The sequence below is a fragment of the Acanthopagrus latus genome, chromosome 19 (genome assembly GCF_904848185.1).
Source record: "Acanthopagrus latus isolate v.2019 chromosome 19, fAcaLat1.1, whole genome shotgun sequence".
In the NCBI taxonomy this organism is placed as follows: Eukaryota; Metazoa; Chordata; class Actinopteri; order Spariformes; family Sparidae; genus Acanthopagrus; species Acanthopagrus latus.
In genome coordinates, this window is record NC_051057.1 from 3425304 (window position 1) to 3440990 (window position 15687).

The 15687-nt window shown below is 39.9% G+C and overlaps 1 protein-coding gene across 1 annotated transcript in view; it reads left to right on the forward strand.

Moving 5' to 3' along the window:
• rsu1 (Ras suppressor protein 1) overlaps positions 1-15687 on the forward strand; it is a 61455-nt gene that overhangs the window by 36370 nt on the left and 9398 nt on the right. The window lies entirely within an intron of this gene.

A 15687-nucleotide genomic window follows, 5' to 3' on the forward strand; every position in this document is an offset into this window, starting at 1 on the left:
GTAATGCCTTTCATCAGCGATCATCACGAGGGCATTGTCAATTATTCTACCAGGTTTCGTCTTAATCCGACCAACCGATGTGGAGATGTAAAATACTTAAATTTAAACAGCACCACCTCATGGCCATCCGGCAAAATTTTGCACAGAGCCTCAGGGGCTCATGGGGAAGTAGTCACCTGAGTTTCATGTCATCCGGACAGACCAATGTGGAGATATGCAACACTTTGTGTTTTGAGCAAAATGTACAGGAAGTTGTTATTTAATAACTTGAGTATTGTTTGGAATATCAGAATTCAAAAAAGTAAGTTTTCAACATTTGTCAGATTTGTGGAAAAAAAAATAACAGTAGGCAGAAATGGGCTTGGCTTATATCATGAGATTCAGCACAATTCAGTGAATGCGTGGATATAAGGTTTTTGAATGTGCAACAAAGTATACGGGAGTTATGAGCCAAAGCCCATGTTCCTTGATTATAGCGTCACCTAGTGGTGGAAATTGAGGACAACAGATTATGAAATTTTTCAGCAGGTGTGACATACATTCCAATTAGTTCATTAGTGAGTTTTGGGGTATGTTCAGGCAGTGAAAAATGCGATCATTTGGGACGAAAAAGTCGTCGTTGGAAAAACAATAGGGACCTTGAAGAAAGACATCTGCATTGAGCAATAGCAAATAAAATCCACCCATGTAGTCCAGACGGTGGTGGTGGTGGCTGATGACTTTTAAGAGACTGGGTAGATATGGAGAGGGGGCAGGGGCACACACAACAGCAGCATGTATGTGATTTGTGCCCTCATGAAATACTTGTGTGAATAAATGCAAATGCTAACAAATGCATACCAATACTCTCTCTACTTTTTCCAGCAGTTAACACAGCCACAATGTGAACGACACAAACAACATTAAAGCCACATTAAAACCACCTTCAACTGGAGATGGTATTGGTATAAATGACCTAGAGGTATACTTCACTGAAACTAACAATTCATTAATCTTGCAAGTCCGGTCCAGGGGCCTCATTTATACAGATTGTGTACAAACAAAATAGAGCTCGAAATGCAACTTTCACTATGGAGAGAGGTCTGAGTGGAGAGGTTGGGATTAATTGGCTGGATATTTTCAAAATCTAGCATGTAGATAGATAGATTTATATATATATATATATATATATATATATATATATATATATATAGATATATAGATATATATATATATATATATCTATATATCTATATATATATATATATATATATATATATATATATATATATAGATATATAGATATATATAGATATAGATATAGATAGATGGATAGATAGATAGATAGATAGATAGATAGATAGATAGTGTGTGTGTGTGTATGTGTGTGTGTGTGTGTGTATGTACATGTGTGTATGTGTGTGTATATATATGTCTGTATGTATGTAATATTTAGTGACAAGCAGATCAAATTGACCAGTCACCTGTGTCTGTCAGGCAAGATGATGGAGAGCTTTGCCACTCTGTATTAAGGGCTGCCATTACATGTTCATGATCCATCACTGTCAAATCTGAAGCCACCACTCATAAAAGTGACACATGCATAATCTTTCTATTGAGCTCATTAACAACTTGCAAACAAACACCCTGCACTATATCCTCTAATGTCATCTTCTTCATGTAGCTAACATGAGGAGCACCCTAATGACCCGGTTGTTGGAGCATTGCCACATGGCCTTCCTGCCTCAAAAAGCCGGTGTTAAAGAGGGCTTGTGAGGATGTGATGGTGAAAAAGATGTATGAGTGCATGTGAAGAAGCGCAGCGGTGAAAGTTACCACACACACACACACACACATATGGCAGCAGCCGGTCTTCGACAGGTGTTAAACAATTTCCCTGAGAGATCTTCTTTGAGTCTTCACAGCTTTATTCACACCAGACTAAATGTCCTTCATCTTTCAAGACTGTCAACACATACACAAACAAATGCGCGCACACGCACACGCACACGCACACACACACGCACACACACACACACACACACACACACACACACACACACACACACACACACACACACACACACACACACACACACCTATCCACTGCACCTCCAGTTTCTGTTTAATATAGACTAAAGCTTGAAATTGAAAGTAATAATAATACTTTGCTATTTTTCTTGGTAAGACAAGGTATTTTGCAATGCCCTTTCTACAGAGAGGCATTCAGTGGAATACCTTGGAAAAATAAAATGTCCATTAAAATGGGATATTTCTTGAGAGGATATGTATTCCATTGCATGAAAGCAGCAGTCATTTTCCAAACTCTGCTCTGAACCTCTGCTTTAGTGGAACTATCTGTAACAGGACATACAGTCATTACATGTGGCTCTTGTATTATTTCATGAACACATTTTTCATTACTGCTGACCATTTTCAGAAACATTCAGTACTTTATGCAGAGATGTATAGTGAGTCACCACAACCATTGGCATTCAGTGTGGTCCAGAGCAACAAATAGATACAACTACTCACTGTATTGCAGTGTTAATCAATATACTTTTTTCATGAATTTCACTACATAATAAAAGAATTGCATAAACTGGTGTATCAGAGACTTTTGGCATGACAAGATGGACAGTTCAGAAAATCCCCTTGACCAACATCAACACTTCTATTTTTCAAACAGGATACTCACTTACACACAAAATTCATTTAAGGCATCCATTGGATACATTTTCGGATGCATATTTGGATACATATTTTGCCCTGTCCAAAACTTTTCTTGCACCAATTCCAATTTGCACCAAATTTGCAAGTTAAACCAAGGTAGATGTTGAATACCATATGTCTCAATAAGCTTGTAGTCAAATAGATAGCTTCCAGGACTGACAGCCCCAGTGTGTTGAGCTGGAAGTAGGCAGAGCTTTAATTCATTTCTGAAGCTTAATTTGATGCTTTGTATCAAGGCTATGAAGACAGGCAACAAGCTTTGAGTTTTGGGAAAGAGATCAATGAGACAGTGGGATGCTACCAGGAGGCTGTGAATGCAAGCTTTCAACCTGCATTCAAATGGGGACATTTGTAGAGATTCTTGGCCTTTACAAGTGATATGACAACAAATCGTACAAACAGCTTTGTTTGAGGCTAATTGAACATCCTTTTGTTTTGGTGGTGGGACTTCCCTTTTGTTTTACAGATGCTTCATAATGTAGCTGACTGCAGCATCCCCTTAAATAATCATAAGCATTGTGTCTTGAAGGTTGAGTAGGGCAGATGGATGAGCATATGTTGGTAGCTGGAATAGTCTCACTTTCAGCATCTTCCACGCACTGTCTTACACAGAAGGTTGTCTCTTTTGATGGGATTCTTGCTGATCTTAACCAGGGTCTCAAATTAACACCAGGCAAGCACCAAATGTAGGTGGATTTTCCACTTGACACTGAGGGCTACCCACCAAACTGGGGTAAATGTTTGTACCAAATGTTTTTTGCAAATTCAGCTTTGCGATCAAGGCTTGTTGAGTTTTATCAAGGCTTGAATTGATTAACCACTAATCACCTTTGTTTTTTTAAACAATACTGCTTTATATAATACTCAGTTTGATTTCAACATTATGCATTATTGCTTCAATGAAATGGTCTCAAATGAAAGCATATGTGACACAAAAATGTAATGTATTATTCTGGCCAGCAAAAAAATATGATTTGCCCATAGAGTCTTTTCCTCCTGCAATTAACTTTATCAATGGTGCATAGTTAATTCCAAGCCCAATACAGCAAAAAAAGATTCTGGCATTGCATGTCCCTTGGTCTGTGTAATGGTTATCAGTTCAAATGTCCCTATGAGAAATAGAAAATTGCAATTTCTTTTCTGATCTTCAATTTGTGAAATGTTGGAAAGACAGATGGAAAATTGGAAATGGTTTATTTCTGTCTGTTTTTTGGATTACCTGAGAGGGGCAGGCTCTAAGGCCTCAACTCTATTTATGTCTGATTGGCTGGCAGGAGCCACTTGTCTAGCCTATCGTCACGGCTGCATTAAAGGATTAGAACCAGTCATGACCACACACAGATCCTGGTAATAGATACTAGGTGAGTCTTGTTGGCTTTCCAGCACATTTGGCAGAGGCACAAACTCATGAGGAAGACTCTGTGTTTTAGTATGGTGAAAATGTACCTTTTCCATGTGAACTGTGCACAGATTTTGAAATAGTAGACTTTAACTGTAGAAATTTAACTGATCATAGTTGTTGAGTTGTGGAAATTTCTCAATTATAAGATGCATCATGATGGGGATGTGGAAGATTCTGCACCGATGCAGAGACAGGGATAATTGAGAGTCTGCAGCTTATGTTGATGGTTGATTGTCCAGCCTCAACTAGACAAAAAAGTTTGCTCATTGCTCCAATGGTTTGAATTGTGGGTGGACATTATGCTAATGTTACTGATGTAGGAGGTATGTCAGAGGGAAACAGAAACCTGGGCAGGGATCATCCTCAAGTGATAAAACGAAAAGAAAAAGGTAAAAAAGAAAAAAGAAAAAAAAATTTCTTTGTAGAGCACATGTCTGATTTTATGAACTTACTGGGAGGTGTGATGTCTACCTCACAACAATTACTAATCCAATGAGCCATTTTACCTGAAGTTAATGTCTGCAGCCATACATGACAACTGTTACAGCAAGCCCAGCTTTTGCATTCGAATCACTGACAGGTGAATTTTAGTCAAATTGAATTGTGAGGCCAGTGAGGACCTATGTTGGAGACTAGCAACTATAGCTGTAAAACAATAAATGCAGTGGAGTGCAAAGTACAGTATATCCCCATGGAGTGGAGTGGATGTTAACTCCAATCAAAAAAGTTTTTTTTTCTTCTTGATAATCAATACAACATCACTGATGATGCATGCAGGTGCATCCTAGAAATGTTTCTTGCAACCTACATTTCTGGTCTGGGAACAGACCAGATGACAACCAAGAACAGAGAGGTGTCTCCTGGAGAGTTTGTTGACTGCTTGGAAAACGGCAACCTGGGCACATGCACCTGCTCCCTAGGCTCTATGTAGAGTAGTTTGACCGTGATGTATGCAACATTGTACAAATGACAGCTAAGGATAGTTCTGACAGTTCCATTGTCAGAGTTGTTTGATGTTGTTTATCTGAGAGACTTGGCCACATTGAAACAGGGAACCACAAGAAAGCCTACAACAAAAAATACAGTTGTGGCAAGAGTGAGGAACTCTCTAGAAATAGTACAAGGTAGTCAGTGAAGAGTGATGCCAGCCACAAGTAGAGTTGCAAGAAAACTTCAGGAAAATGCTCATGTCCAACATAGAACAGAATGGCACCGAAGTTGAGGGAAGGAAATGGTCAGGAAGCGAAAATCCTTCAATGCCAATCCCTTTGACTTTAGGAAATTGCTTGGTGATAAGAGGAGTGGCAGGTCAGGGCGAGTGATATTAACTCCTTCCTTTGCAACACCTTGAGTAATCCCAGCAAGAGAGCAGGTACTTAGCCAAAAAAAACAACTGAGTTGGACATCAAGGATCCAAGCCTGAAAGAGGTCCAGGAAGTCATTGAGGCAGCAAGATCAGCCGTTGCCCCTGGACCAAGAGGGGTACCGTACAGCATGTACAAACGCTGTCCAAGACTCAGTCCAGCAACTTTGAAAAATCCTGAGAGTGATGTGGCAGAGAGGAAGAGTCACCAACCAGTGTAGATGTGCTGAGGGCATTTGAATCCCCAAGGAGGAGAACTTCAGAGACACCAGCCCATTTAGAACCATGTCACTGCTCAGCATCGAAGGCAATATATTTTTTCAGCATCTTGTCCCAGAAGCTGTCAGGTTTCCTTGTAAAGAAAGATTACATTGACACGTCTGCTACAGAAAGTCAGATCTCTGGAACACCTGGTTACTGGGAGCACAGGGACTTATGGGGACAGGGACTTATGAGAGAAGCAATGAATGCTTATGTGTCCATACCCCACAAGCTGGTTGAAGAGACTCTCTGAAGACAACATGTTCTCAGCAAGATGAAGAACCTCATTCTGGATTACCACAACAACTTCCAGATGAGAGTGACTTCTGGGTCTTCAACATCAGAGTGGCACAGGCTTTAGAGTGAATTGTAAATGCCTGCACCAATCTCAGTCTCAGTGAAATCCTCACATGAAAAAGAAACATATCTTATCAATTTTATTAATAAAATAAAATTAAGCCAACATGTTTCTGTAGTTTTCTGTCCATACACTGCACATTTGAGTGGTTTCCCGTTGGAAAAAAATTCGACCATTCAGATATTTTTTTATCGTGTCTCTGGGCAGAATATCCTCCATCCAGGGTATTCTGTTTCCTTTATGGAATGCCCTGACCATTAAACGTAATGAGAGTGTACATTTGGATTGACAGTTTGATCAACCAATCATATTTGGATTTGTAGTAGATTTTCGACTGCTCCAGGGTATTCTAGAAGGCCTGCTTGCTCAGTCATGTGAGACCTAGCTTAACTAGCGAGTTGTGATTGATAGCCTACATTGAAAATGGCGACAGATGGAGATGATATTGATACAGCAGCCAGGTGGAGATGATATTATCACAGATTTATTGTCAGTGCTCTTTTCAAGACTACTGTTTAATGAAAAGATGGACATTGTTAACCTTATAAGCCCCAAGCCAATTTTCTAGGGTTAGGGGTTAGGGTTAAAAACCCCGAGGTCAAGGTTAAAACCCCCAAGGTCGCCCAACACCCGAACAGCTCAAGCTCAATCAACCTGCAGAAGCAGGCTATGTGCGCCACTTTCAAGCTAGCAACTGGGAGCGATACACTTGGCTCACAGGCTCGATGAGTGGAACTGTTTTTTTCATTGCTGGTTTTGCTAGTCTTGCATCTCGTTGAACTGGTTGCATTTTGTTTCCGCACACTTTTTAAATGATTGTTCATAAAGTCACTGTCTACCTGATGTCCGAGAGACAGAGAGAGTGTGTGCGGCTGTGTGAGTACGTATGTGTGGCTGTGTGTGTGTCGCAGTGTTCGTGTGTGTCGCAGTGTATGGCAGCGTGTGTGGCTGTGTGTCTGCAGGTGGCTGTGTGCACAGCTAGAACAATGCAATCTTGAAGATGGAGCAGTAAAATAACACTGCATATTTTTCATTTGTGTTTTGTGATTTTTTTGTTGGCAAATGAGACAGATTTGCGGGCTTCTTCATGGCTTCATCACGGGGTTTGCAGCTTTTCGATGATGTTCATAACGTTCCCATGGCAACAGGAGAAAATGGCTGCTCTTCTGTGAAGTAAATGCAAAACTTTTCAACTTTCTGCTGAGATATATGTGACTTTTTTGCAACGAAAATGTGGGGATTATGAAATCATGCAAGCCCTGCATATTTTGCGCAGAAATCGGCAATTTATGTGGTGAAAGTGCGGTGTATTTGAAAAAAATGCGGCCCCCGCATAAATATGCGGACTTTGGCTGATTATGTGTTGGATTATGCAATTGCATGATCGCCTTTTTCTGGAGGGACTGATATAAACTGTAAATGTCACAAATCTCTCAACTCTCAAAACTTGCTACTGCTATGACTAACACTAACACTGTCTTGCTTTCACTGCCGTTCCTCCCACAACTTTCTCCTCTTCCCCAGCATTGCCATATAATTTTGTGATTGGTTGATGTGGTGCATATTTCCACCAGTAGGAAAGGGGGTGTCACGTGTTTTTGCTTTCAAGCACTTCCTGCTTGTGGACACTTTCCTGAAAATAGTCCATTTTCACCATTTCTTTCTGCACCAAACATGCACCAAACATGACGATAATATTCAGGAAAAAGCATGCCGTAAACATTTTATCATAAGTTTAGTTTTACTTGGCCTATTTACTTGGAGTTTTAAGTCTATACTTTCAACATTAGTGGAGACTCAATGAGGCTGCATCTTGCTGCTACATCATCTTAAACTGGTCATGTAATTTGGATGCGCCGGCATGTCCACCGACCCCAGACGGTTAAATCGCGTACTTAGCCTATAACGTCATGTGTGCTCATATTATCTGGCATATAAAGTGGTGTTTATGCTGTGGAAAGAAAATTATAACTGCTAACTTACATATTTAGATCAATCTGCTGCTGTAGCACTGCAACACTGAGCTGCTACAGCAAGCTTAATGGTTCAAAAAGGTTGGTGAGAATTCACAGTTGGTTTTAAATACAGCCACCCCTAGTGGAGACATTGCTTGCCAGGCCAGGGCTGCATATATACATCTTGATGTTTTATTCATATAGCACTAGGTTGATGATATGCAGTACAGCCAGCTTATCCTGATATTAATAAATTGCCTACATTGTTTCATTTTTCCTGAATTGTAGTGCTTTTGCCATGGGTGAGGAGAAGACATGGTTAAAAGGTTTATTATGCATTTATTATGTGGTCCATAGCATGAACACACTACCCTCATTCAAATGAAAGAGAGGACTGGCATTTTTGCTGTAAAACCCGATTTGTTCTGAATGAGGCTTTAGACAAGTAGCTGCATGTGGTAAGGCAAAGGTATGATGCCAGGAGTTAGCCTTTACCTGCATATGTTTTGAAAGTGATGGAGCCTAGCATTTACAGTATGTAAAGAAAGGCTATATTGGCTGCTATCATTTCTATTCACATTTTTATTAAAGAATTGTGACCAAGATTTGTCGTGAGTGGATATTTAACAGTATAAATGTTCTATGGTGGATAAATTATGTACTGGAAACACTGTTTCTCCCAGACATTTTTTACTTCCAAGGCCAGCACTAAAACTGTATTAACAGACTATCAGCCCAGTCGATGCATCAGTCAGGCTCAAGGTTAAGTGTTGTCATTGTCTGATTTATTGCAATTATATCGGCAGATAAAAAGGGCAACAATTGTCTAATCATTTGCTGACCCTCGTCTCCCTTCAACTGAGTGATAAATCAATCGAGTTGCTTGAGTACTCCGATGTGTGTACAAGATTTATGGGTGCAATGATCTTGTGTGGTTATTCATCATGGTCATATCTGGAGAAACAATAGTTTATTTACCTACAAAAGGATATTATGTTGGCACCTGTTTGCTCCAAAAATAAAAAATAAAAAAAAAATGATTTTGATAGCTAATTTCTGTCTGTTTAAGTGAACTCAAAACCAGTGACCACTTGGAGGTTGGAAATCATTCTATAAACTTTTGATTTAGTTTATAATATTGCATTTTTGCAATCTGTCTGCTTTTTACATCACCCTCACACAGTCCACAAGTGAACATGTCATTCTCTGCCATTTCTGCTCGACTAGGCCTGATTAATGCTGCTGGATGCAGTATGCAGTCCCTCCCTTTCAGTTGCTGTCTAATTATATTCACGCATTAATGCCTAACAGAAACTGCTGTACCAGAGCCCTGAAGTGATAAGGTCTTACAGTTAGAGGGCTGATATTGCAAACTCTGTCTCACACCCACCCCCTTCTTCCACCTGACTGTGCTGACTTCTGATTTAACTGATTACCCTCTGGATTTGTAATACAGTTTTTTGTTTTTTTGGTGTGTTTGTTTTTATCACTGATGTTTGTCACTGACTAACTGTTACATAAAAAGCTATTATCAGGCCATAAGTAAGACAAACTGGTTGGCACACACAAAAAATGTGAGAAATGTATATCCTGTTAACCAGCTCTATGGATTCATAAAAAATTCTGTTTGCACAATCCAAAATGCATTTTTTGGATGCTCCTTTGGCCTGCTCCATAATTTGGGAAATCAGGAAGCAATGCAGCAGTAACATGCATGACTAGTAGAAAAAAAAAACACCTTGATTAGAAGTGGATAAAGAAAAGGATCTTTTGAATGGGAAGTTCAGCCTCAAAGCCCTGTTAGATGGATCTCTTGACAAAAACAAAGGGTTCTTTGCATTTTCTGTTGATGTGAACTGAGTTACCACTGGAGTACGTCCAGTCACAAATACCACTTTCTGGCCGAGTACACAGCTGATGCAGAGAACCCTCCTCCCCCCTCGCAGACCACACTGTATAGTTTGAAACAGAAGATGTCTGAACATCTCTACATGAGACAAACTTTTAACAGCGATAGCTAAATGGGTGGCTGCAGCTTGCGGGTCAATTTACATTGTATAGTTAGTCTTTACAAGTGTGAAGTTGGACGTTACATAGATAGATAGATAGATAGATAGATAGATAGATAGATAGATAGATAGATAGATACTTTATTGATCCCGGAGGAAATTCAAGCATCCAGTAGCAATAACAAACATTGAACATACATTGAACATACATACAATATCAAGGAAACAGTAGAAATAAAAATATGGAATAAAAAATGTTATAAAAATGTTTTGTACAACTGTATAAAAATATAAAGTGATATTAAAAATATAAAGTGACATAGAGGTAAAGAGTATTAAGGGGACAGGGGACGGTGTACAATTAAATTAAATTGGGCTATAAAAGATGAGTGCTTTTGAGTGCATTTGTCCATTGTCTATTGTGCTTCCTGACATCACTGCGAGCTGTTGTACAGTCTGATGGCCAGGGGGACGAAAGAGTTATTGTGTCTGTTGGTGGAGCAGGATTGAGACAGTAGTCTGCCTCTGAACACGCTCCTCTGCCTGCTGAAGGTGTTGTGCAGAGGGTGGTGGGTGTTGTCCAGTATGGACAGCAGTTTGTCCAGGGTCCTTCTCTCTGCCACAGTCACCAGAGAGTCCAGCTCTGTGCCCACCACTGAGCCAGCTCTCCTCACCAGTCTGTCCAGTCGGGCAGCGTCCCTCTTCTTGCTGCTTCCTCCCCAGCAAACCACAGCGTAGAAGAGGACGCTGGCCACCACAGACTGGTAAAACATCTGCAGCAGTTTTTTCATTATGATAGTATTACAAAGGACTGCTACATTCAGGTCAGTATGCCCATCTGTTGTTACTTGTTGGGCTTGAGTTTGTCATGTTATGCTTTCAGCGTACTTTTTCAGCATGCAGTACCTTTGAGGTTATTCTGTATAATATTCTGGACAGTATTTGTCTTTGTTTTGCATTGTTGCAAAAATTGTAAACATTCATTTGCAAAAAGTGAACATATACACACCCATGTTGATAGGAGTATTAAAAACTAACCCTTAAGCACAGTAGCAATTACATACATTACATTCCATCACTGATTATCATTGGATTTAAATCATGTATACAGTATATTTTCTACTGAAGAGGAAATTGAGAAATGAATAAACTTTTATAGTTCAACTACATTTTTTTTCATTGAAAATCAATTATAATACAAATTTAATTCAGTGTCATACTCAAGGGAGCAACTTGGGACATTTGTAAAGATAGTTTAATCACAGACACAATGCTAACTTCCATTGGCAGGTTAATGGGAATTAATATAATAAATAAGCATTAAGAGCTAACTCTGCCAAAAGAGGAGAAACAGGTCTACAGATAATTATGGTTGTCTTATTCACATGATATGTGCTATCAGGTGGCTGGCTTACATTATCCACTAGTACATACACAAAGGAATCGTGCAATATCATAGATATTGATATGTTCATATGCTTATAACGGATGGAGCAACCTAAGGCAGACAAGTCAGCTTACCGTTTTTAGGTGATATGTCACGTTTGTAGTCAAGCTGTGATATACAAACTGTTGTTTGCAAACTTTGCATGTGACTTTTTTTTCCCATTTTCTATTTTTATAAAATGCCGCCACACTGCTGATGTCTTTGACATGGTAGAATAGGAATCACTGTAAATGGAACGCTTGAAAATAGATAAATATCTAACAAACCACCAGACCTAGGCCTTCTAGTATGTTCTTCAATCTGTTTGTCTGTAGTGGGTTGGGCTAATCCAAAATAGTGAAATAGTTCTGAAGACACACTAACCTGTGAAACAGGGGTGCTCTGAAAACACCTCCATTAGCACTTGGTACTTTCCTCCTGATGAAGTCAAATATGCCATAAGCAGGACACACTGCATTGGGATGGAGAGGACCTGCTGCGTGGTTATGCACTGCCATAGCAGCATGTAATTAATATGCCAAAAATCGACCAATCAGAATTTTGGCCGAGCCAGAACGTATCGACCAATAAATCCACCGGTCGACTAGGAGATTACAGCCCTATAGTAAAGTAATGTAATTTCGTTTTTAATTGTTGAAACTGTTTGCAGCCATTTCTTTATATTGTGGCACTGTGGTTGACTCACCCATCACACTGTGCAGTAATGAGCATTTTATGGTGTTTCTGTTATCTAACTGTTATGCCCCAAAATGAATCACTTGATAAACCACAATAATGCAAACAATCTATTCACTATTATAGAATAATGAGCTGGCCATATTCAGTCATTTTTAAATGACAGGAAAGCATGAATAATGATCAGCCATTCATGGAAGACATATCTCAATCGTCAGCAAATAATGATCTGTGGTTGATTGATTATCACATCCATAACTGCCACCTTTCTTGGTTGGAAATGCATGATGTCCACTTTAGGACTGTGGTCTTCTGCTGCCTCAGCCTGCATATACCCACGTTTCTCGCCTGGTTGGCTGCAGGCGTATTAAATAAAGTGTTGCAGCTGCTGTTTCAGTATCCAGAGTATCTCTATCATTCATATGTAGCATATTGTTAAGTATGAGGTTTTATGGTTTCCCAGAGGTTTGATCTCACCATACAGGTGCAGGCATGGTGATGAACTAGATAGGTTAACAAACTCAGAGCAATGAACAATGTTGGCCACAGTGCCCTTTTTGGTAATACCATTAAGAGTTTCAAACTTTTGAAAAGTTCAAATTCTACACATAGTGCCACATTGATTGGAAAGTCTTATTGCTCTTAATGTTTTTACAGTGGAATTTACTGCAACACAGAGTGCCCAGTTACAGTCAAGTGACAAGGACATGGCGGAAATTGTGCTCATAATTTACGCAAGGGATCATGGGGTCTAGAAATAAGCTGGTTAGAGGGCACGTCCAGAACTTATTTAAAAAAAAAATATGCATGGCAGTGAATGGAGATGAGCAGATCTTTTTTCAATCCAGTTTTAATTGTGCCATGAATTACACATATGATGTAAGTCAATTTTATAGGATCATTTTTAACTTGGCAAAAGTTGTTTGTCATAACAGTGTAAATTTCGTAAACGAAAACTTGCACAACAAATGTTCATCACCAAGCTTCTGTTTCATGGCTAGGACCAAACCATGATGAGCTATGAATAGATCTTGGAAAAGCATGTTTTGTTTTTTGCCGAGATGGGACTAACATGTGTTAGACTATTTGACATCTAACTAAAATGCAAGAATTCTCTGTCCGTCATTGTTCTTTCTGTCCTCTTTCAATGGTTCAGAAATCTCTGTTCATCCAATCTATGTCATACTTTGGTTGGTTTGTTGCTGATGGCCCAAGAAAGTGCAGTGTCATATTTGGAGCAATTAGACCATGCCAAATGAAATGTTACAGAGCTACGTGCATATTGCTGCAGTCACCGTAAAGTATATACTGTCATTATTGAAGTCAACCATAAAATGTGTATATAGGCTCAGTTTGCAGTATAAAAGTTACTGAAATGATGTGTGGTCTTTGCTACCACAGAAGTGAAATTTAAAGTCTCTGTACGTGCCTTAGGTAATTCTAGTTTTAATGTAATCATTTTGATACCTGGTGCAATCCGTAGCCCTTTTTAGATAGAAAAGGCAGCACATTTGCTCCGAGGTAAGGGCGGCAACGTGCCGCCCAGTCTTTCTGCACAATATTCCTCCTTTTCCAAAAGCCGCTTCTGAGGTAGGCGTAAACACGTGACCTGAAGCTTGAAGTTGGGCTGTGAACAGTGACAACGAATTTGTCTTCAAAATAAGAGCTTTACATTTCACCCCATTGGAGTTTAGAGCTGGGTTCTTAGCAGGGGGCTTTTAATTTGAAAGTAGCGACTGTTAGTAGCTTACTACAACAAGCTAACACAACCAAACAGCTACAGAGACCGAGGCATCTAGCATCTCCCGGATTTCAGCGGCTTTCCAGTTGCTCATCTTGATGTCCGCGGATGAAATGATGGACTGACTCCTGTGACCAAAACAGACCTCCAATTTGCTGCCTTCTGTCTAAATCGCAGACCTAGCTGCAAAAAGGACAGGCAACTGGTGGCATATTGCCCAGTATAAATATGGCTGGTGTGAGCTGTTATAACATTTTCTCAGAATTCTGCGTCCAGTTTTTGTGTCACGATATAACAAATAATACATCCCTGTCATTGACTGACATGCAGAATCCCAGGTGATGCTGCTCTAAGGAAGTGACAACAACTTGATGGCGCTTGGTCTGCAGAAGACATCTTGGTTGGACAAATGAATTGCTTCATTACATTCTGTCCTGTTGTTGCTACACATATAGGGAAAATGTGACTAAAGCCGCATTACGTGTTGCGGCTGTGATGTTCATAGCCAGCAGATTTGTTAATACATATATGTATACATTTGGACAAGCAGCTTAAAATGATGCTTGATTTGTTGTCACTTACTTGTTTTCACCAGAATAAGCCTAACTTGTGTTGTTTCTAAGATGACACAGGATGCTTTGTGTATGAATTCTTGGCTCTAAAGCCAGGTAGGAATATTAATTGACAAATTATTTCAGCACTAGAATGGTTTTTATGGCAGTATTTGTTAGTGCCTCCTGCACAACAACCTGATGACACTGTCTGGTATGTCTGAAAAACATGAAGCTGTTGATTCAGAGGCTTATTAGTCTAATTTGTCTCTGGGCTTGTTGGAGAGACATCAGGCCAGGTGGCGGAACAGCGTCCTGTTTGCCTGCCTTATCTGCTCCACCTAACGAACCCAGAGACACTCCCGCAGTGGAGAGAAAGGACGAGTGTGCCCAAGAGGAGCAGCAGAGGACAGGGACAGAGGTGGGATCCATGATAACTGTCTTCTGTTGTTGTCAGTCACATGGTGATGGTGCAGCCATACTACACAACTGTTAAACGATTTACTGTTTGCATGGCAGTCGAGAGACGCCCCATTATCAAGGGATATGACAGGCTGTTTATGAGCCTGTTCTTTATGTGCTTTCATCTTGGTTTTCATGCAGTGCATATACGTGAAACTCTTGAACAGTTTTCATGTTACTAACAATGAAGTGTCTGTTTCTGTAACATTGCTATCCTTTCATCGCCCAGGCCTACTTTCTTCTTCCTTTTCTTCCCCATCCCTGTGCTCCATTCCATATCTTCACTTCTCCTACTTATGTTTCTTTTGCTGTAAAATAATCTAGTAAATTGGTTGGCAGCTCTGGTGAGGATGAGCTGGCTGTGAGAGGAAGGCCCCCATCAGATCAATGGCCTTTGGCCTCCCTTTGCATTTATCACACAAGCACTCACATACATATTTTTAACTTTGTAACATACACATGGGTAAAGGAAAGCAAATAGCAACTCTCATACTCTCTCTCACACACACACAACTTTGCCAGGATTAATTAAGCCGTGTGGAATAGCAGAGCTCCATAAAGACATCATCAGGAATCTGAATCCATTCGCTTCTCCTCCTCTGCATTTAATTGGCCCTAACAGTTCATCACGGGAGCTGCACACACACACACACACACACACACACACACACACACACACACACACACACATTCAAAAGGAATGGGAAATCTTTACGTTTATTCTCGAGAAGAGAACAAGATCCCATGGTCT